Source organism: Bos indicus x Bos taurus, chromosome 16 (assembly GCF_003369695.1).
Source record: "Bos indicus x Bos taurus breed Angus x Brahman F1 hybrid chromosome 16, Bos_hybrid_MaternalHap_v2.0, whole genome shotgun sequence".
NCBI lineage: Eukaryota > Metazoa > Chordata > Mammalia > Artiodactyla > Bovidae > Bos > Bos indicus x Bos taurus.
In genome coordinates this window covers 4599139-4620251 of record NC_040091.1, presented here as the reverse complement: position 1 = coordinate 4620251, position 21113 = coordinate 4599139, and the positions used below count along the sequence as shown (strand labels likewise).

Genomic DNA, 21113 nt, shown 5'->3' with positions numbered 1-21113 from the left:
CCAGAGTGTTTTTAATTTCATTTATTGCATTATTCATTATATATTGACTCTTTTTTATTTCTTCCAGGTCCTTGTTAAACCTTTCTTGCATCTTCTCAATCCTTGTCTCCAGGCTATTAATCTATGATTCCATTTTGATTTCAAGATTTTGGATCAGTTTCACTATCATTATTTGGAATTCTTTATCAGGTAGATTCCCTACCTCTTCCTCTTTTGTTTGGTTTGGTGGGCATTTATCCTGTTCCTTTATCTGCTGGGTATTCCTCTGTCTCTTCATTTGTTTAAATTGCTGAGTTTGGGGTGTCCTTTCTGTATTCTGGCAGTTTGTGGAGTTCTCTTTATTGTGGTGTTTCCTCGCTGTGTGTGGGTTTGTACAGGTGGCTTGTCAAGGTTTCTTGGTTAGGGAAGCTTGTGTCGGTGTTCTGGTGGGTGGAGCTGTATTTCTTCTCTCTGGAGTGCAATGAAGTGTCCAGTAATGAGTTATGAGATGTCTATGGTTTTGGGGTGACTTTGGGCAGCCTGTATCTTGGAGCTAAGGCCTGTGTTCCTTTGTTGCTGGAGAATTTGCTTGGTATGTCTTGCCCTGGAACTTGTTGGCCCTTGTGTGGTGCTTGGTTTCAGTGTAGGTATGGAGGCAATTGATGAGCTCCTGTCAATTAATGTTCCCTGGAGTCAGGGTTTGGACTTAACCCTCCTGCTTCCAGTTATCGGTCTTATTTTTACAGTAGTTTCAAAACTTCTCCTTCTATACAGCACCATTGATAAAACATCTACGTTAAAGATGAAAAGTTTCTCCACCGTGAGGGTCACCCAGAGAGGTTCACAGCGTTACATGGAGAAGAGAAGAGGGAGGAGGGAGTTAGAGGTGACCTGAATGAGATGAGGTGGAATCAATAGAGGAGAGAGTGGGCTAGCCAGTAATCACTTCCTTATGTGCACTCCACAACTGAACCGCTCAGAGATGTTCACGGAGTTATACAGAGAAGAGAAGAAGGAGGAAGGAGACAGAGGTGGCCAGGAGGATAAAAGGGGGGAATGAAAAGGAGGGAGACAGATCCAGCCAGTAATCAGTTCCCTAAGTGTTCTCCACCGTCTGGAACACATAGAAATTCACAGACTTGGGTAGAGTAGAAAGGGGTTAGGGAGGAGACACAGGCAACCTGGTGGAGAAAAAGTAGAGTCCAAAGGGAGAGAGAGCAGTCAAGCCAGTAATCTTGCTCCCTAGTGAAAGATGGGTACTGAAGATTGGGTTCTTAAAGGTACAAAATTGGTCACAAATACATAAAAGCAAAAATTAAATATCTAGAGTAGAGTTTGGAATTTCAAAAATACAATGTTAAAGAAAAGAAGAAGGAAAAGAAAGAGAGAAAAAACAAACAAACCAAAACAAACAAAGTTGCAAGAATTATAAAGAAAATATAGGTACAAAATTGATAACTAATACCAAAAAGCAAAAGTTAAAAATCTAGAGTAGAGTTTGGAATCTCAAAAATACAATGTTAAAAAAAAGAAGAAGATAAAGAAAGAGAGAAAAAACAAACAAACAAACAAAAACTAACAAAGTCGCAAAAATTATAAAGAAAATACAGGTACAAAATTGTTAACAAATACCAAAAAGCATAAATTAAAAATCTACAGTAGAGTTTGGAATTTCAGATATACAATGTTATATAAAAGAAGAAGAGAAAGAAAGAGAGAAAAAAAAATCACAGAAATTATAAAAAATAATATAGGTACAAAATTGATAACAAATACCAAAAAGCTAAAATTAAAAATCTAGAGTAGAGTTTGGAATTTCAAAAATACAATGTTAAAGAAAAGAAGAAAAAAGGTCAAAAAAATTATAAAAAATATATATATGAATATATATATGAAGTTTGCTTTAAAAAAAAAATAGGGTCTTTTTTTTTGCAAAGTAATAGTAGGTTATAAAAGTGAAAATTAAAGGAATAATAGAGGACTTAAAATTTTTTTTTAATTTAAAAAAAAAGAAAGAATGAATGATCACAAAAATAGTAAAAATATATCTAGGACTTTCTCTGGTTTTCTTGTGGGTATTGTGGGTTCAGTTCATTTTCGGCTAGTTCCTTGGTCCAACTTATATTTCTCAAGCTCTATTGGCCCCTTCCTATGTAGTCGGTACTAACCACAGGGTTTTAATCTATTGCCAGTAGCTTTCAAGGCGGTTCCCTCTGTTATAGCTTCTTCTGTTTGCTGGTCTCTTCAGTGTCTGGTTTCCACCCTGACACAGAGGGGACGGACGGTGGAGGACACTTTTTTTTTTTTTTAGGCTCACTTGTTCAGTCGCGCTGTGGGGAGGGAGGGAGGGAGGGATGCTGCAAACAAATAACACTGGCGTGTGCTCGCAGTGCCTCAGCCACACGGGTCTGCCCCCGCTCACGGCGCATGTAGCCTCCCTGCCCACACTGCTCAGGCTCTAGGTTGCTCTGCCAGGAACCATCCGTGGCCGGCCCTGGGCTGCTTGCACCTCCCAGGTCCAAGCTGCTCAGGTTCAGGCACTCGGGTAGTCCTCAGAGGCGCAGACTCGGTTGGGTCTGAGTTTTGTGCCCTTCCCAGGTCCAAGCAGCTCAGGTGATGAGGTGTTTGGCCAACGTGATTGCTGCAACTTATCGCCTCCCTGGCACTCAGTTATCTAGTTGTACAACCCGCGCACCTTCTCAGGCGGATGTTGACCATCCAGACCCCCCAAGAAGTTTTAGTTAGCAAAGAAGCCTGCTTACAGTTTTATAGATAATGTCTCTCTGGGGCTGCAATTGCCCCCTTCCGGCTCTGACTGCCTGTCACCAGAGGGGGATGGTCTGCAGCCGGCTATCTCTGTTCAACCCTTTGTTCCGTGCGCGAGCCTGGCGGTGTCTTAGGTTAGGGCTGGCTTTTCGCGTGGTAGATATCCCACACTCTGGTTTGCTAGCCCAAATTATTTCGCTCAGATAGCACTCCAGGTATTCAGGCCAGATCCTTACTCTAAGCAATGCAGCCTGCGCCGCGCCTCCCTGCCCAGCCCCCACTTGCTAGTGGCGTATGCAGGCGTCTGCACTGCTTCTCCGCTGGGGGAGTTACTGTAGGGCTCATAATCTGTGGGTTTTAATTGTTTATTTTTCCTCCCTGTTATGTTGCCCTCTGTGCTCCCAAGGCTCGGCACAGATTCGGCAGTGAGAAGGTTTCCTGGCGTTTGGAAACTTCTCTCTTTTTAAGACTCCCTTCCCGGGACTGAACTCCGTCCCTCCCTCTTTTGTCTCTTTTTTTGTCTTCTGTATTTTTTCCTACCTCCTTTTGAAGACTTGGGTTGCTTTTCTGGGTGCCTGATGTCCTCTGTCGGCATTCAGAAGTTGTTTTGTGGAATTTACTCGGCGTTTAAATGTTCTTTTGATGAACTTGTGGGGGAGAAAGTGTTCCCCTCGTCCTACTCCTCTGCCATCTTAGCTCCTCCCTGCTTATTTTATTTACTTTCTTTTTCCCTCAACAAAAATATAAACTCTGTGGAAGCAAGGACTTTCCTATATTGTAGAAGAATTCTTGAGTAAGCACTCTACAAATATTTATTTAATGAATATATGAAAGAATTTCTTTGAAACACAGTAAAGAAACAGAAAAGGAGAAAGGCTGAAAGGGAAAGAGAGAGAGAGATTCTGAAAGCAGAAAAAAGAGCTCCTAAAAGGAGACACTGTCAACAGTATCAAACACCCCTGATACATCAAATACCACAATGACAAAAACACTTTCACTGGGTTTGGAAATTAAGTTACCAACAGTTTCAGCAAAGGCAATTTCAGTGGAGAGTTGAGTGTGGAAGCTGACTTTAGAGGGTTGTCAGGTAAGTGGAAGTGAAGACAGTATAGATTTAAACTTAGCTGTAAAAGGAAAATATAAAAGACAAATGACAGAAAGTCATCAGTGTTGAGGAGGACTTTTTAATAGTTTGCTTTAAGATGAAATAGATTTGAGCATGATCATATGCTAGGAGGAAAGAGTCAGCAGAGGAAAAAAAGTAACTATATAGGAAAGGTCATCATTATAGAGCAAGGTTTTTAAAGGGAAAAGGGGATAGAATCAGGTAAACAAGAATGAATTCTTGGGAAAGAGGGTCAGCACCTTCTCCAGATCAAGAGAGAAGGAAAAGATGAAGAGATGAAAAACAAACAAAAACTGTGGGTTGAGAAGGAGAAATGGAGGGAGTTCCCTCAATAAATCGCATTTTCCCTTTTAATTCAGAAGCAGCGTCAACTGTTGAAAGCAAAGGAAGTAGGGGCAGGGTAAGAAGCTTAATAAAAGAGGGGGAGGTGTTTACAAAGTAGCCATAGTGGTAGGCATGACAGTTCAGTTCAGTTCAGTCGCTCAGTTGTGTCCGACTCTTTGCGATCCCATGAATTGCAGCATGCCAGGCTCCCTGTCCATCACCAAAGCTCATTTGGAACAATAACAGAAAAGAAGGTGTGGTGATACCAGAGGCCCAAATCGGGTCAGAAATGACCCAGGGAAGAGTGAATATGCAGAGAAAGAAGGGTGGTGTTGGATCAACTCAGGCTCGAGGAGGCACAGGCATACCTCCAAACCTGGTCCTCCGACTGAGGCCCCCTCACTCACTGTTATACACCTACCACATACAAACATCCCCACCAGAAATCAACCGTATTGAAAAAACAATTACCCTAATTTTCCACACAATTAAGCTAAATCCACAGCTCTTGGAGCCACCCTTGTTCATCCTCAGAACCTGTGAGAACCACTCCAGTATCCTGATGGTACCTGAAGAAGCTGTAGGTACCTGGAGGCTGCTAAAACGGGGCTTTAAGTTTACTCTGGAAGCACGGAGCATTGGTATTACATTCAGGAAGGCAGAAAAAGCATGTTCTGAAGATGGTCTGGGGTAAGCAGAACACTGACACCGCCTCCCAGTGTCATCACAGCCCCTAGATATAAGGGAGCTGGGAGGGGAGGTTGGCGGGCATATTTCAATTAGGGCAGGAGACAGAGAAGCGGCCTGTGAAATGCTGAGAATACAGCAGAGTTCTGCGTCTAGTAGAGAGCGTGGGATGTGGAGGAATTCTGGTGTAGGAGCCTCCATGTGGGCTGGGCTGAGATCCTTCCTTGGTGGTGGCAGGATTATGCTGGTCTGGGGTCTGCAGAGCAGAACACAGGCTAGGAGTAAGTTGTTCCCTTTGAGGGGTTTTCACTCCTCAGTCTTGGGAGTTGGGAGTGTCAGGGTAGAGAGGTGATTAATCGCCCCTGCTGTGACAGCCTTCAAGGCTTGGAGCAATCTAAGCTCATCTTGTACCAGTTACTCTAGTCAAGAGTTGAAGGGTGGATAGTTGATTGGCTTGAAATAACATTCAGCTTAAATCCAATCCTAAGAAAGACACAGAGGAGAGAGTCTGTTCCCATACAAACCTTTCTAACACTTGTCCTTTGAAGAGTTTTGGCTAGAATCCGTATTTAACAAACATTTAAAGAACATGACGTGTTGTAATTCAGGCTTCAAGTTGGGGACAAAGGAGCCATGGATTCTGCTCTCAGAAAGCCTTCCAATGTAGGAAATGTAAACAGATAGGTTAGAGAGGGTCCTGGAGAAAGAGAACCACGGTTGGCTTTCATAAATGTATGAGAACCCATTTTGGCCTAAGCCTTTTTGTCACCTAAGTCTGGCCACAGTGCTTGGCATTAAGCTGGCCTCAATAATTAACAATCTTAAAGGAGAGAATGCAGAAACAAAAAGGGAGCAATCAAAAAACAAGAATGCAACCTTGGGTCAGGGTCCTGATTCGTCAAGGGATATACATAATACTATATCTTTGAGTTCTTCATGCACTAAGGCCCCCTCCCAGGTGGAGAATGGAAAGATGGTGTTGACCCTTGACTTCAATCAACCAGACTTGGACTCTGTCAACCTTGGCCCCAATTTTATGCTGAATTCTCCTCTGCTCAAGCCCCATCATGAGTATGTAATATATACCCTTAGCTTAAAACTTCCTCAGTTTTGCTGTTTTGGGGGATACTCCTTCAGGAAAGATCCCCAACGTTCTCCTTATTTGCTGCAAGTAGGAAATCCTTCTTTCCCCCAATTTTTGGTTTGGGTGTGTCTGTTAGGGGAAGCACACTGACTGAAACCGCCCACCCTGGCCAGGCACCATAGTAACCATTTGCATGAGTTGTTTTATGACAGGAAATCCTGATAAGGAATACGGAACTAATAAGCCACGACCAACCGGAAGAGTCTGGGAAAGGTGGAAAGGAGACACCACGTGTCCATCCACTTCCCAGAATCCCTCTCGCTAGCATCCATCTTGGCTGAGTGATGCATGTGCCACCAGGAAAGACTCTGAATTAGAATGATTGGCCAAAGACCACCCGGAAACTAATCCCGTCACCCTAAAACCCGAGACTGCCAGCCACGTGGCAGAGCAATTCTCTTGGGTTCCCTTTCCCTACTGCTCTCCACCCGGGTGCCCTTTCCCAATAAAATCTCTTGCTTTGTCAGCACATGTGTCTCCTCAGACAATTCATTTCCGAGTGTTAGGCAAGAGCCCAGTTTCAGGCCCTGGAAGGGGTCCACCTTCCTGCAACAAATGGTGACTCTGGCAGGACTCTTCTTCGCTGACACTGACATCCTGACCACTCGGGGTACTCAAGGACCTGCTTGCCTGCCAATAAGCCAAACCCAGAGGCCACAACTGGGACCCTTCTGTCCCTGGTCTCCTCCTGATGTGGACAACTGGCCAGAGTGCCCCGACCAGGTAAAGAACAAGAGACTTTATTGACCTCTCTCTTCTTCCCTCTCTCTTTCCTCTCCTTAACCCTTCCTATCCTTCCCCATTTTTCTAGTCCCCCAGTCCTGGATGCAGGAATCTGGTCGAAGGGCCTCAGACTGAGCTGAGGATTGGAGACTGATCTCCTCTTGGCAGAGAACTCGAATTCTGGTTCTGGTCTGGTCTGATTTCTGGTAGGGCTGAGTTCCAGTCCTCCCTTCTCTGGAGGCCCAGAGTAAAGTCCCACAATACCTAGGTATCTTCAGGTGGCAGGAGACATCTGTAAGGCCACCCCTTTTGCCCCCCTCTCCCGCCTCCTCCCCCTTCTTCTTTCAACCTGACTTCCTTTCCTCCCTTTGAAATCTTTGAAGCTGTTAGTACTTGGATCTGAAGTTCTGTGTCTCTATAGAAGGTTTTCTGAGAGACTGTATTCTTGTATGTAAGGGAGTATCTGATGAGGACTGCCAGGTTTATATGTGTGTGTTTTAACTCTGTGTTCTGTGTTGTGATTTTTGATGGCCATTTTGCTTTGTCTGGCCACCATTTGGTTTAGAACTGCTCCCATTTTGTTAGAACTTGATTTTCTTTCCCTGTGCCTTGAGACCAGGGCTCTCAGGAACATTTATCTAGACCATCTCTAACTCCTGAGACTGAGGGGAAAGGGGGAAAAGACTTTAAAATTTTTATTTATTTCAACTGTTTTTTTATAAACCAGTAAATTCTATACTGTAATATCTAATTCATGACTAAAATTAGAAAATGAAGCTAGATCTTGCACTGTGTCTGTCTAAATGTCTTGGTATGTCTTTGTCTCTGGGTAATATTTTTGAGGTTAATTTGTAAATGAGCTCTATTTATTTGGCTTTAAAAAAGGTAAGTGCTTACACGTCAAATAATTCTAAATTAAACAGTAAATTCCAGGTTCGTGTGAACTGGGAAATATTCAGTATTATATACCTGATATTAATGGTTGTTTGTTGACCTATCTAATATAGACATGTCTTAGAGTAATTAACATTAAGTAGAATATTTTCATTGTACCTAGGTTTAATATAAGTTAAATATTATATCTGTTACAAGTTTATCAACAAGGAAATTACCTCGAGTGAAGAAATTTCTTAAAAAATGTAAATGAGATGTGAGCTTTTATATAAACTCTATTAAGAATAATTATTCTTTAGAAATATCTGTCTAAAATAGTCTCTCTGGATTGGCATAACTTAAATTTCTAAGGGTTGTGCCAAGTGTGCTAAGTGTTGGAAGTCTATTGAATAGTTGGGTCATTTCCAAATAAAATAAGATTTTGAAACATTTACTACTAAACACTAATTTCCTTTTACATAGAAACTAAAGAGGTTCGGGACTATAAATGAATAATATTTGGTGCCATCCTAAAATGTTCTAAGAAAACAAAGGTTTTAGAAATTATCACTGGTATTTATGCTCACCAATCTATAAAATGCTAATATAAAAGTTAGTTCTTGGTTGCTAAAGGAAAGTAGGAAGTGTGTTTTCAGTAAAAAAAAAAAAAAAAGAGAGAGAGAAAGAAAGAAAAAGATATGAAAAAATACTAAAAAGAGGTATGCATGATCAGAATTTTCTAAAATTGGATTACAGTTAGTTAGATAAATGGATTTTGTTAGAAATGACACAGCCATAAGAAAACTGGTTAGAGTCAACTAGGTCCAAGATGGCGGAGCTGACTTTCACTAGACCTTGAGCCTTGGTATTTAGGCCTATTGTGACATATCAATAAGCTAAATGATACACCCATCACCATTGATTCAATCTGGCCAAATGTTCTAAACTCTTTTAATTGATCTTTTTGATAAAACTTCCTAAATAGAATTCTTTTGAAGTTCTTTTGACCTCTAGCTAACTTTGGGGTGCTTCAGAGGGCCCCTGAAACATCCCAAAGAGAGATATTAAACTGTGTTTATTTGGTTGGCTAAATTACATGAAAAAGATTATCAAATGAGTAATAAATCCACTCATGTTATAATGTATGGTAAAATTACTAATACAGATATCCTAGAAATTATATGGAGTTCTTAACATTCCGATGGTTTTTCCAATAGTCATGTATGGATGTGAGAGTTGGACTGTGAAGAAAGCTGAGCGCTGAAGAATTAATGCTTTTGAACTGTGGTGTTGGAGAAGACTCTTGGGAGTCCCTTGGACTGCAAGGAGATCCAACCAGTCCATTCTAAAGGAGATCCGTCCTGGGTGTTCATTGGAAGGATTGATGATAAAGCTGAAACTCCAATACGTTGGCATCTCATGTGAAGAGTTGACTCTTTGGAAAAGACTCTGATGCTGGGAGGGATTGGGGGCAGGAGGAGAAGGGGACGACAGAGGATGAGATGGCTGGATGGCATCACTGACTCGATGGACGTGAGTCTGGGTGAACTCCGGGAGTTGGTGATGGACAGGGAGGCCTGGCATGCTGCGATTCATGGGGTCACAAAGAGTCAGACACGACTGAGCGACTGAACTGAAGTGAACTGAACATTCTGATATGTCCTGGTATTCTAATGGAAAACCTGATGACTTCACAAAAGTTGACAAAAGGACTGAATGAACCAGCAAATATGCTTATAACTTTAATGGTTTCTATCTGAAAAATTACGGGTTTGAATCTTAGGTTTTCAGGGAGTAGGGAAAACCTTCCTCTCAAACTAATTATGACAATACTTTGGTAAAATTAAACATTATAAACAAAACAATTATATTTTCTCTCTATCTGACTCCTCCAAAAATTGGAAATTCTTAGGTTTCCAGTAAGTTTATCAAATGAGTTAGGAAGGTTATCTCATGGGTACAAAAATCTCAAGAAATTTTTGAGACCTTAAAAAGGGAAGAATTCACCTAGATTTATTAGGCAAAATCTGTGATAAGCCTTTGGTGTGAGTTTCCCAGCCCTGTTTTATTTTTAAAAGTTCAGTCTGAGACTCTATAAATGTTTCAGCATAAAACCCGAGACTGCGAGCTACGTGGCAGAGCAATTCTCCTGGGTTCCCTTACCCTACTGCTCTCCACCCGGGTGCCCTTTTCCAATAAAATCTCTTGCTTTGTCAGCACATGTGTCTCCTTGGACAATTCATTTCCGAGTGTTAGACAAGAGCCCAGTTTCGGGCCGTGGAAGGGGTCCACCTTCCTGCAACATGTTTACTGGCTCAAAAGGCTTCCCTGGTAGCTCAGATGGGTAAAGAGTCTGCCTGCAATACAGGAGACCCAGGTTTGAACCCTGGGTCAGGAAGATTCCCCTAGAAAATGAACTGACAACCCCCTCAGTATTCTTGTCTGGGAAACCCCATGGACAGAGGAGCCTGGCAGGCTACAGTCCACGGGGTCACAAAGAGTCAGACACGACTGAGCGACTAACACTTAACACTGGCTCAACATCCACCAAGAAGGGAACCTGGTTTTCAGGTAACAGAGACAGAACACACAGATGAACAGTGCCCAGAAAGAGGAGGGCAGAGGGGCATAGTACAGACAAGCATGTCACTGCTGTCAGAGGAAGCTGACAGGAAGCAGAGGACACTGAGCTCCATTTTTGAAGGACGAAGAACGTAACGTGAAAAGCAAGGGGAAAAGAAGTCTTTAACGGGTTTGAATTTAGAAGGGAGGAAGGAAAAGTTGTAAGAACTCCTTGTCCTGAAGAGAAACTGTGAGTCCAGTTAGCCACTTCAACCCCAGTCATGCCCAGACAGGAAGTCCTGTGCAAGTGCATCCCGTCAACCTGACACAGGGTTTTCTCTGGCCTGGAGCCGGGCCACTCTCCTCCTCCTATTTCACCACATTCACAGCCACAGACTGAAACCAGAGGCTCTGGAAGGCCTCCCACCTCTGGAAGGGTCCAGGCAGGAAGGTAACCATGAACCAATGTTTAGCTCAGGAGACAAAAGGCCCTTTGATGGGCCCCTGGCCTTGTGGCAGACTTTTTCCTCTCTGCAAATAAACTTGGATTCCATGCAGGGAAAGCAGAAGTGGTAAGCACTGGTTATTGAGGAGCCCCTTGTCCTTGAAGATGGGTGCGACTATAGCATGGGGTGCAGTTTGAACCCTGGCCTAGCTATCAAGTTTCCACTGATGCCCTTGATAAGGTCCTTCTCACACCCAGGAATTTTGTACTGGCTCTGACAGAGATGGGGCTGGGGCCAGGGAAACATGTGGTGAGAACAGGACATGCAACAATACAAGGGTCCCAAAGCACAGTCCCTAGTTTAGGAGCTACCCTCAGGTTAGAGACCCTGAGCTTGCATTTCTAGAGGCCTCTCTCCTACTGTGAAGTGCTAGTTCCTTGGTCAACCTCAGTTATAGCAGCTTTCCAAGGCAAAATGTAGCAAAGAATACTAAGCAGTTGCATGGATCTACAGGGAAAGGTACTGAGCGAGGGAAGTTGGCTTGAGAAGTGAGGCCCAGTGTGTTGGGGGAGGTGAGGAGCCAACCACCCAGGGGGCTGGTAGAGGAGGATATGGTAATGAGGGAAGCAGAGAAGGGGTTCCTGGGCCAGTCCCTGGAGGTGGTGCCTATTAGACCTGCCCCTCTATTCTGGAATCACCCTCCCTGACAGGCTTCTTAATCCTTCCACAAGTTTCAGAATCATCCTCCCTTCCTCTCATAACTTCCTCATCCCCTTGGGAAGTTTTTCTTGGGATAAATAGAAGACCCTTTTCTGAACTGTGTCAATTTATTATAAGAAGTGCATTGTGGAAGAAGACCATTTACACCCTTTTACCTTAGGAAAGGAAAGTGGAATGTTTTATAAGGTTTCAGCAGGAGGGGCAGCTGAAGATCAGCTAGTTTCAGGAATAGTTGATCAAGAATAGTTTTCAAAGGAAGGAGAAACTGTGCTTCCAGTTTAGTACCTACTGTTTGGGCCTTTTGGATTTCTTCAAGAGAACTGAAGAGGAGGGACTTCCTTGTGGTCCAGTGGTTAAGAATCCACCTGCCAGTGCTGGAGACGCAGGAGACTCAGGCTCAATCCCTAGGTGGGGAAGATCCCCCGGAGGAGGAAATGGTAATGTTGTAGGAAAGGGGATCCCTTCCAGGGCCCGAAACTGGGCTCTTGTCTAACACTCGGAAATGAATTGTCCTAGGATACACATGTGCTGGCAAAGCAAGAGATTTTATTGGGAAAGGGCACCCAGATGGAGAGCAGTAGGGTAAGGGAACCCAGGAGAACTGCTCTGCCGCGTGGCTGGCAGTCTCGGGTTTTATGGTGACGGGATTAGTTTCCCAGTGGTCTTTGGCCAATCATTCTAATTCAGAGTCTTTCCTGGTGGCTCACACATCGCTCAGCCAAGATGGATGCTAGCAAGAGAGATTCTGAGAAGTGGACGAACACGCGGTGTCTCCTTTAGACCTTTCCAGAACTCTTCCAGTTGGTGGTGGCTTTTTAGTTCCGTATTCCTTATCAGGATTTCCTGTCATAAAACAACTCATGCAAATGGTTACTATGATGCCTGGCCAGGGTGGGCGGTTTCCTAACAGTAACCCACTCCAGTATTCTTGCCTAGAGAATCCCCTGGACAGAGGAGTCTGGCAGGCTAGATTGCTTGCATATCCAAACTTGTGATTAGAGGGTTGGAACTGGGAGGGTAACAGGTAGGAAGGCCAGAGATCCCCAAGCAGTAGGAGGAAATAAACTGCAAATGGCAGACTTTTCTTCTTTTTCCCCTTCTCTGTTGATGAAACCGGTTCTGCCTAAGACTAACCTTTTTTTCTTTTCTCAGCCCTTGGGCTGATAATAGCTCAACAAACCAGTATTCAAGTCAACTATTTTATGGCCAGGGAGGGGGAAGGGATGGCGTGGGGAGGGGGGAATGACACACCTTGTGCTGTCCTATCTCAAAAATGCAAACTGTTGGAGAAGAGTCTGGTGAAACTCCCTCAGCCTCGAGGTATCACTCTTATCGATTAGCAGCTCACTAACAAACATAAAACACCTTACTAAAAACTAGCAAGCAGGCACTCTTTCTGTCCGCTTCTGATGTCTACATCAGCAGCTTTCCCTATCTCTATTATACTTTAATAAAACTTTGCTACGCAAAAAGCTCCAAGTAGTCAAGCCTCGTCTCTGACCCCGGATGGAAATCCTCTCCTCCAGAGGTCATGAATCCCGGTGTAACACATGGTTTGCAGCAACCTTTCAGAACTTTCAGTCTCACCCACCACCTTCCCACCCCCAGCCTCTGGAGAGGGAAGAGGAGATGGACATTGAGTTTAAACACCAAATGAATTAATCAAGCAGGGCTATGCAATGAAATCTCCATAAAAGCCCCAAAAAGGATGGAGTTTGGAGAACTTCCATATTGGTGAACTCATGGAAATTAGTGGAAAGTGTTGGCCTAGAGGGGACATGGAAGCTTGTGCCCTTTCCTCACGCATTACCATGTGCATCTCTTCCATCTGGCTGTTCCTGCATTATATCCTTTTATAATAATCAGGAATCTAATAAGTAAAATGTTTCTCTGAGTTCTGTGAGCTGGTCTAGTAAATTAATCAGAACCCAAGAAAGTGGTTGCTGGAACGTCAAGGAAGGGGTCACTGGAAGCTCCAATTTTATAGCCAGTAGGTAAGAAAAACCTGGACTTGTGACTGGCATCTGAAGTGGCATGGCAGTCTTGTAGGACTGAGCCTTTAACTTCTGAAATCTGATGCTATCTCCAGATTGTTGTTGTTCAGATGCTAAGTTGTGTCTGATTCTCCGAGACTTCATGAACTGCAGCACACCAGGCTTCTCTATACTCCACTATCTCCTGGAGTTTGCTCAAATTTATGTTCACTGAGTCAGTGATGCTACCTAACCATCTCATCCTCTGCTGCCCCCTTCTACATTTGCCTTCAAACTTTCCCATCATCAGGGTCTTTTCCAATGAGTCAGCTGTTTGCATCAGATGGCCAAAATATGAGTTTCAGCTGCAGGTAGACAGTTTCAAAATTGAAGTGATTGTAGGTAACTCAGCTGGTGTCCAAGATTGCTTGGTGGTGTATGGACTCCTGCCCCCAAGCTACTGAACTCAGGTTTGACTGGTCACTACTCAAAAGTGCATACTTTTGAGAAACAAGTCCTAGTAGAAATGAAAAGTTTGCTGGTATGAATGGAAAGAGGCTGGCAACTGGGGAGAAGGTGGACTTGTGTCCAAAACCCAACTCTGAAGTTTCTGTTCAACCATGAATGTTTTTAAAAGGAGAATCATTTGGGAGGGGGTCAGAGTCTTCATTATCTTCCACTGTGTAAAGACTGTCTTAAGATTAGTTGGTGGTGAGGTAACAGAGTGCCATTCTAGGAATCTTGTGCTCAGCCTGACCGCCCTCCAGCTGAATGGGAGTCTTAGTACTTACAGAAGAACTCAAAGATATTGTTAGGATATTCCTTGAGGTGAAACCAGGAATGTGCCCCATTGCTGCACTATTGCTTCTTCATAGCTCCTCCTTTTTTTTTTTTTTTTTTTTGCAATCCCTTCCTTCCATCTTGCAACAACACAAGAGAAGACTCTACATGTGGACATCACCAGAAGGACAATACCAAAATCAGTTTGATTATATTATTTGCAGCCAAAGATGGAGTAGCTCTATACAGTCAACAAAAACAAGACTGGGAGCTGACTGTGGTTCAGATCATGAGCTCCATTTTGCCAAATTCAGAATTAAATTGAAGAAAGTAGGGAAAACCACTAGACCATTCAGGTATGACCTAAATCAAATCCCTTATGACTATACAGTGGAAGTGACAAATAGATTCAAGGGATTAGATCTGATAGACAGAGTACCTGAAGAACTATGGATGGAGGTTCATGACATTTTACAGAGGCATTGATCAAGACCTTCCCCAAGAAAAAGAAATGCAAAAAGGCAAAATGGTTGTCTGAGGAGGCCTTACAAACAGCTATAAACAGAAGAGAAGCAAAAGACAAAGGAGAAAAGGAAAGATATACCCATCTGAATGCAGAGTTCCAAAGAATAGCAAGGAGAGATAAGAAAGCCTTCCTCAGTGATCGGTGCAAAGAAATAGAGGAAAACAATAGAATGGGGAAAACTAGAGATCTCTTCAAGAAAATTAGAGATACCAAGGCAACTTTTCATGCAAAGATGGGCACAATAAAGTACAGAAATGGTATGGACCTAACAGAAGCAGAAGATATTAAGAAGAGGTGGCAAGAATACACAGAAGAACTATACAAAAAAGATTTTGCAACCCAGATAATCACAATGGTGTGATCACTCACCTAGAGCCAGACATCCTGGAATATGAAGTCAAATGGGCCTTAGGAAGCATCACTACACACAAAGCTAGTGGAGGTGATGGAATTCCAGTTGAGCTATATCAAATCCTAAAAGATGATGCTGTGAAAGTGCTGCACTCAATATGCCAGCAAATTTGGAAAACTCAGCAATGGCCACAGGACTGGAAAAGGTCAGTTTTCATTCCAATCCCAAAGAAAGGCAATGCTCAAGAATGCTCAAACTACCGCACAATTGCTCTCATCTCACACGCTAGCAAAATAATACTGAAAATTCTCCAAGCCAGCTTCAATAAGACATGAACTGTGAGCTTCCAGATGTTCAAGCTGGACTTAGAAAAGGCAGAGGAACCAGAGGTCAAATTGCCAACATCAGTTGGATCATCAAAAAAGCAAGAGAGTTCCAGAAAAACATCTTATTCTGCTTTATTGACTACTCCAAAGCCTTTGACTGTGTGGATCACAACAAACTGGAAAATTCTGAAAGAGATGGGAATACCAGACCACCTTCCCTGCCTCCTGAGAAATCTGTATGCAGGTCAGGAAGTAACAGTTAGAACTGGACATGGAACAACAGACTGGTTCCAAATTGGGAAAGGAGTACATCAATGCTGTATATTATCACCCTGCTTATTTAACTTATATGCAGACTACATCATGTGAAATGCTGAGCTGGCTGAAGCACAAGCTGGAATCAAGATTGCCAGGAGAAATATCAATAACCTCAGATATTCAGATGACACCACCTTTATGGCAGAAAGTGAAGAAGAACTAAAGAGCCTCTTGATGAAAGTGAAACAGGATAGTGAAAAAGCTGGCTTAAAACTCAACATTCAGAAAACTTAAGATCATGGCATCTAGTCCTATCACTTCATGGTAAATAGATGGGGAAACAGTAGAAACAGTAACAGACTTTATTTTGGGGGGGCTCCAAAATCACCATAAATGGTGACTGCAGCCATGAAATTTAAAAATGCTTGCTCCTTGGAAGAAAAGTTATGACCAACCTAGACAGCTTATTAAAAAGCAGAGACACTACTTTGCCAACAAAGGTCTGTCTAATCAAAGCTATTGGTTTTCCAGTATTCAAGTATGGATGTGAGAGTGGACTATAAAGAAAGCTGAGCACTGAAGAATTGATGCTTTTGAACTGTGGTATTGAAGAAGACTCTTAAGAGTTCCTTGAACTGCAAGGAGATCCAACCAGTCCATCCTAAAGGAAATCAGTCCTGAATATTCTTTGGAAGGACTGATGCTGAAGCTGAAACTCCAATACTTTGGCCACCTGATGCGAAGAACTGACTCATTGGAAAAGACCCTGTTGCTGGGAAAGATTGAAGGTGGGAGGAGAAGGGGACGACAGAGGATGAGATGGTTGGATGGCATCACTGACTCGATGGACATGAGTTTCATTAAGCTCCGGGAGTTGGTTATGGACAGGGAGACTTGGCGTGCTGCAGTCCATGGGGTCACAAAGAATCGGACATGACTGAGCAACTGAACTGAATAAAACTTACTTCCCTGGTAAGCAACTATTCGATTCTGCCCTTTGAAACTCAGGGAGGTCAAGGAGGCTGAATGAGCCCTCTTTCTTACAAACAATGGAACAGGGATATAGAAAGGGTTTGTACGTGGGAGGGCCCCACAGGGTTATCCATACCCATCAGTCACACACACATTGGAATTGGGTTCAGAAAAACAGGGTTAAAAATAATGTGTATTTGGACAAAATCATATTTTCTGCCATTTCAATAAACAAAGGAATAATAAACAATAAACAAAGGCCCACCATCAAGCCATCCATCACTTTAGCCACTCCAAAGTGCAACCAGAGGGGAATTTAGAACAGAGATAAAACAGGATAGGGCCCTGGCTGTATTCCTTTGATGAACATCAAAGAGCCCAGACTTTTGCATTGTAGAAAAGTACTAAAATCATTAACTTGAGATGTCTGTTTTTTCGTGGTTAGCAGTGGTTTTTTGATGTTCAACTACATGTTTTTTGTTTCTTTTTATTTTCTTCTTTTTGCATGTTTTATTGAAAAACTCCTATGTATCCTGACCCTTCTTTTAACTCTTCGTAACGATTCCTTAGAGCTATCCGAGAGGCTGATTCCCAGGCTATCATCGTCAATAAGGTCCCTGAATAAATCATAGCTCTTGACTTTTAGGTTGTCCTTTTTTTTTTTCCCCCAGTCAACATATGTGCAAGAAGGGTTGAGGGGAATAACTGCTGGGACAAGGACACGAGAGGGCAACCGTGGAAAACTCTCAGCCCTCTAGAAGTAAAGTAGTATATGAGCAAATTCATGTGACCCACCTCCATCCCTTTAGTATCAGCACCAGCCCCTTCCCTTTGGCTCCAGCCCTGCCTGTGCCCCGCCTCCCCACAAACGGAAGGACCTGACACCTGGGGCTGGGCCTTGGAAGAGGGGCTGTAAGACCAGGGCTCTGGGGAGGCAGGAAGAAAGGAGAAGAACCTGTTGAACTAGGAGGAAGCATTCTAGTCATTCTCTCCCCAGACTGAAAAGGAAAGCGAGTGAGAGAGCAAGTGAGGTGAACTGGGGAGGGGATGAGGAGGGGCTGCGAAAGTTTGGACGTTCTCCCCTTCTGAGTCAGAAGCCAGTGGGTGCTGCGTTGTCTCCTTGCTTCCAGCAGGATCTGAAGAAGGCAAACTGTGGACTGCTCCCATCTTGCAAGGCTGTGTGTATAACGAGGGGCAAGGTTCAGTGCCCAGAGGAGGATGGAATTTGATGGGCAACAGACAGATTGACTTGGGGCCTCTGCATAGCCATGCCATCCCAGATGCAAGATGGGAGAGGCTGGCCTGGCCTGCACCAATGCATTCTTCTGTGAAACGTAAATTTGCAAGGCATTGTGTTGGCCAGTGCCTAGGTTCCCTCATCCACACATAATAAAATGCATCACGTTTTCAAGTTAACCAACAATGAAAATTGGTGAGTATCTTTTCCTTTTTCTTCTTTCTACAATGCAATCAGATAGGCTATTCCTGTCATTTATAACATAAATGTGTCACAGAAGGTGAATTCATCGGAGAAGGGAGAGGGACTGGGGAAAATGTGAAAGGGACCTCTTAATCTGTCTCAAGATTTCAGTTCAGTTCAGTCCAGTGTTGCTCAGTCGTGTCTGGTTCTTTTAATTCAGTTTACTAACAGCGCAATGGATTAATCTGACTCCCTCTTTTGATGCACAGTGAAGAGGAAAAGTAAAAGAAGGATTGGAACAAGACTCCAGGACAGAGTTTTAAATAAAGTGATGCTTAATAAATACACAATAAATTGATTGGTCAAGGAGAAACAGTTAATGACAGACACCCAATTCAGGACAACAGTTCAACAAGAGTCCTGGGTGAGGAAATGCCCCCTTCAGGCCTTGGGTTAACCTGCCCATCACCTCCTGACCTCTGACAACAACACCTGTCTTTCTCACCAGTCCAGCATTTCTCAGTAATACAAAAATGCCCATAGTGACAATTTCATTTGTATCTAAAACATAGAAGATGAGGAAGTTGAGATTTTTAATTTTATTTTACAGATGAGGAAGCTGAAGCTGAAACAGATTAAGTGACCAGTCCACCGTCCCAAAGGGATGCTTCCAGGACCAGAACCCAGGTGTCCTGACTCCCAGGCCAGGCTGACTTCTTGGCTCTAACTGCGTCTCCTGAGACTTTGCTTTGGGTTCTGCTGCCATTTGGATTCAGCCACGCGGGATGCTTCTCCCCAGACTGACCTTGTGCTGCTCCTGACCTCTCTGCTAGACTTGTTAAGAGTATGCCTGCCACAGTGCTTTTAGAGCTAGGTCCCAGAGATAAGCACACTCATTTTTGCTCAGGAAAATCCCCAAAGCCACCACCCTATTGAAACCAAGCAAGACCCTGTGGGGCTCCCAGGCACAGAAACTTTTTTGTGTTCCCCATTTCTTATGTGTAAGGAATGGGCTCCAGGACCTTCCCTGAGTTCCACAGGGCAGATTCAACAGGTGCTAATCAGGAAAGGGAGGAGAGGCAAGACAGGGAAGAACAGGTGAAGAAACAATAGCACAGCCTTGGGGCAAGGCCTCTTTCTGCCTCAAGGGATACACATCCCTGTGTAGAATTAAACCCCCAACAGAAGGAAGGTGAACTATTTGATGAAGCATTCTTCATTCCAGAGAGAAGGTCATAGTTCTATAACCTTCAGAACCACAAAAGTTCCTCAAGAGACAACCTGAGACCAGATTAAAAGAATGCAGGCCCTGCACACACCCTGATCCTTATCAACTATCCTGCTCCAGAACCACTGCTATAAAACTCCTCACCAAATCCATCCCCAGGTTGGAGCACAGCTTTTTTGATGGCGGGAGCCCACTATGTCCCCCTTAGCCTGGCAAAGCAATGAAGCTATTCTTTTCTACTTCACCCAAAACTCTGTCTCCAAGATTCAATTAGGCACCAGGGCAGAGAAGTCGAGTTTTTGGCATCGTTATGACCTCCTAACTGGACTCGCTGTCAGAGACACTTTGTGATGTTCCTATCTGGCTCAGTAATCCTGGGAAAATCACTTCACCTCTTTCAACTCCAGCATCTTTACCTGTAAAATATGGATGATAATACAATCCATTCAATGTTGTTGACAAGATTAAATGAGATAGCTGTTTTGAAGGGCCTACAAGGTGCTCAGCAAGGGTGATCTGCCCATCCTTCCTCCTCCCTCTTGCTTTTTCTTCTTTGCTATGGTTCATCTTGCATGTCACTCCGAGACTGATTTTTCTGAAACTGCACTCACTTCAGGCTATTCCCTGGATCACAAGTCTCAACTGACTTCCCACTGCCAAGTCCAGTCGCCTCTCCATGTACCATGCAGGACCCTGGGCCACCAGCCACCCACTCCACTCTTCTCCCATGCTTCATCTCCCACTGCTCAGGAACATACTCAGTCTGGTTGCACAGTTCCCACTGACACTGTCTAGTTCCTCTTTTCCTTTGCTTCTGCTAGTTCAACCCCCTGGAATGCCCCTCCCTGCCTCTCTAGCCCTGGAGGCATCCCTCCCTGCTATGTGAATCTCTCCCTTCTCTAATTTCCAACTTCATTTCCTGTCTGTCTTTGTTGCTTCGGCACCAATCATAGAGTTACATCAGTCTTCAGGTTGTTTCCCCTGCCTATATCTTTCCTTATCAACTTTACTGTCCCTCCAGGGCAGTCCAAGGTCTTTACCACTTTGAGTTCCCACTAAGCCGGTAGAGTTAAGTGGGTACACCAAATGAATCCACATCTCCAGGCCTGAGTCCAAATCCCAGGCAGAGTATTTCCTTGCTGTCTCTTTTTCTCAGCTGTAAAATGAATAATTTGACTTCTTTGGTAGAGCGTTGCTTTTTTCAAATGTGCTTTGCCATCAAATAAATATTCACTGCATACCTGCTATGTGTGACCTGTGCTTTTTGACATATTGAGCTTATCTAATACTCATCATCTCAATGTAGTAACCTCAGCTCTGGAACCCCAAATTCTAGCATGAAGTTCATGGAGATGAAATTAAAAGACTGCATCTGAAGTTGCATCATGCCTGACAAGTAGTAGATGCTCAGTACATCTTTTCTGAACCTGACTATTAGGTCCTCAATTAATTGGACACAGTTAACTCCCTCATGCAGTACTAAAACAAGCAGATCCCCTGTCCTCGTGAAGCATCCCAGCAAAGGGTGAAATAGACATGAAACAAATAATGACAGTTATCAAACAGAGTATGATGAGAACATATAATGGGACCTAGGGGCTTCCCTGGTGGCTCAGATGCCAAACAATCTGCCTGCAGTGCAAGAGACCTGGGTTCAATCAATGAGTCGGGAAGATCCCCTGGAGAAGGAAATGGCAACCAACTCCAGTATTCTTGCCTGGAGAATTCCATGAACAGAGGAGCCTGACAGGCTACAGTCAATGGGGTCACAAAGAGTCATACATGACAGCGAATAACACTTTCAATGGGACCTAGCATGGCTACAGTATTGGGTCAGACTTCTCTGAAGAAGATTCTGAGTGCACATCTGGAAGATAGGAATCATGTAAGTGGGAAGAGAGAGGAGAAAAGATTTAGAGGTGGGGAAG

At 43.6% G+C, this 21113-nt stretch overlaps 1 long non-coding RNA gene across 1 annotated transcript; it reads left to right on the top strand.

Annotated features, from left to right (window-relative positions):
- Positions 1-17436: 17436 nt before the first annotated feature.
- LOC113907064 lies at positions 17437-20428 on the top strand. Its single transcript, XR_003515073.1, has 2 exons — positions 17437-17969; positions 18568-20428. It is a non-coding gene; the product is annotated as an uncharacterized LOC113907064 (long non-coding RNA).
- Positions 20429-21113: the final 685 nt, after the last annotated feature.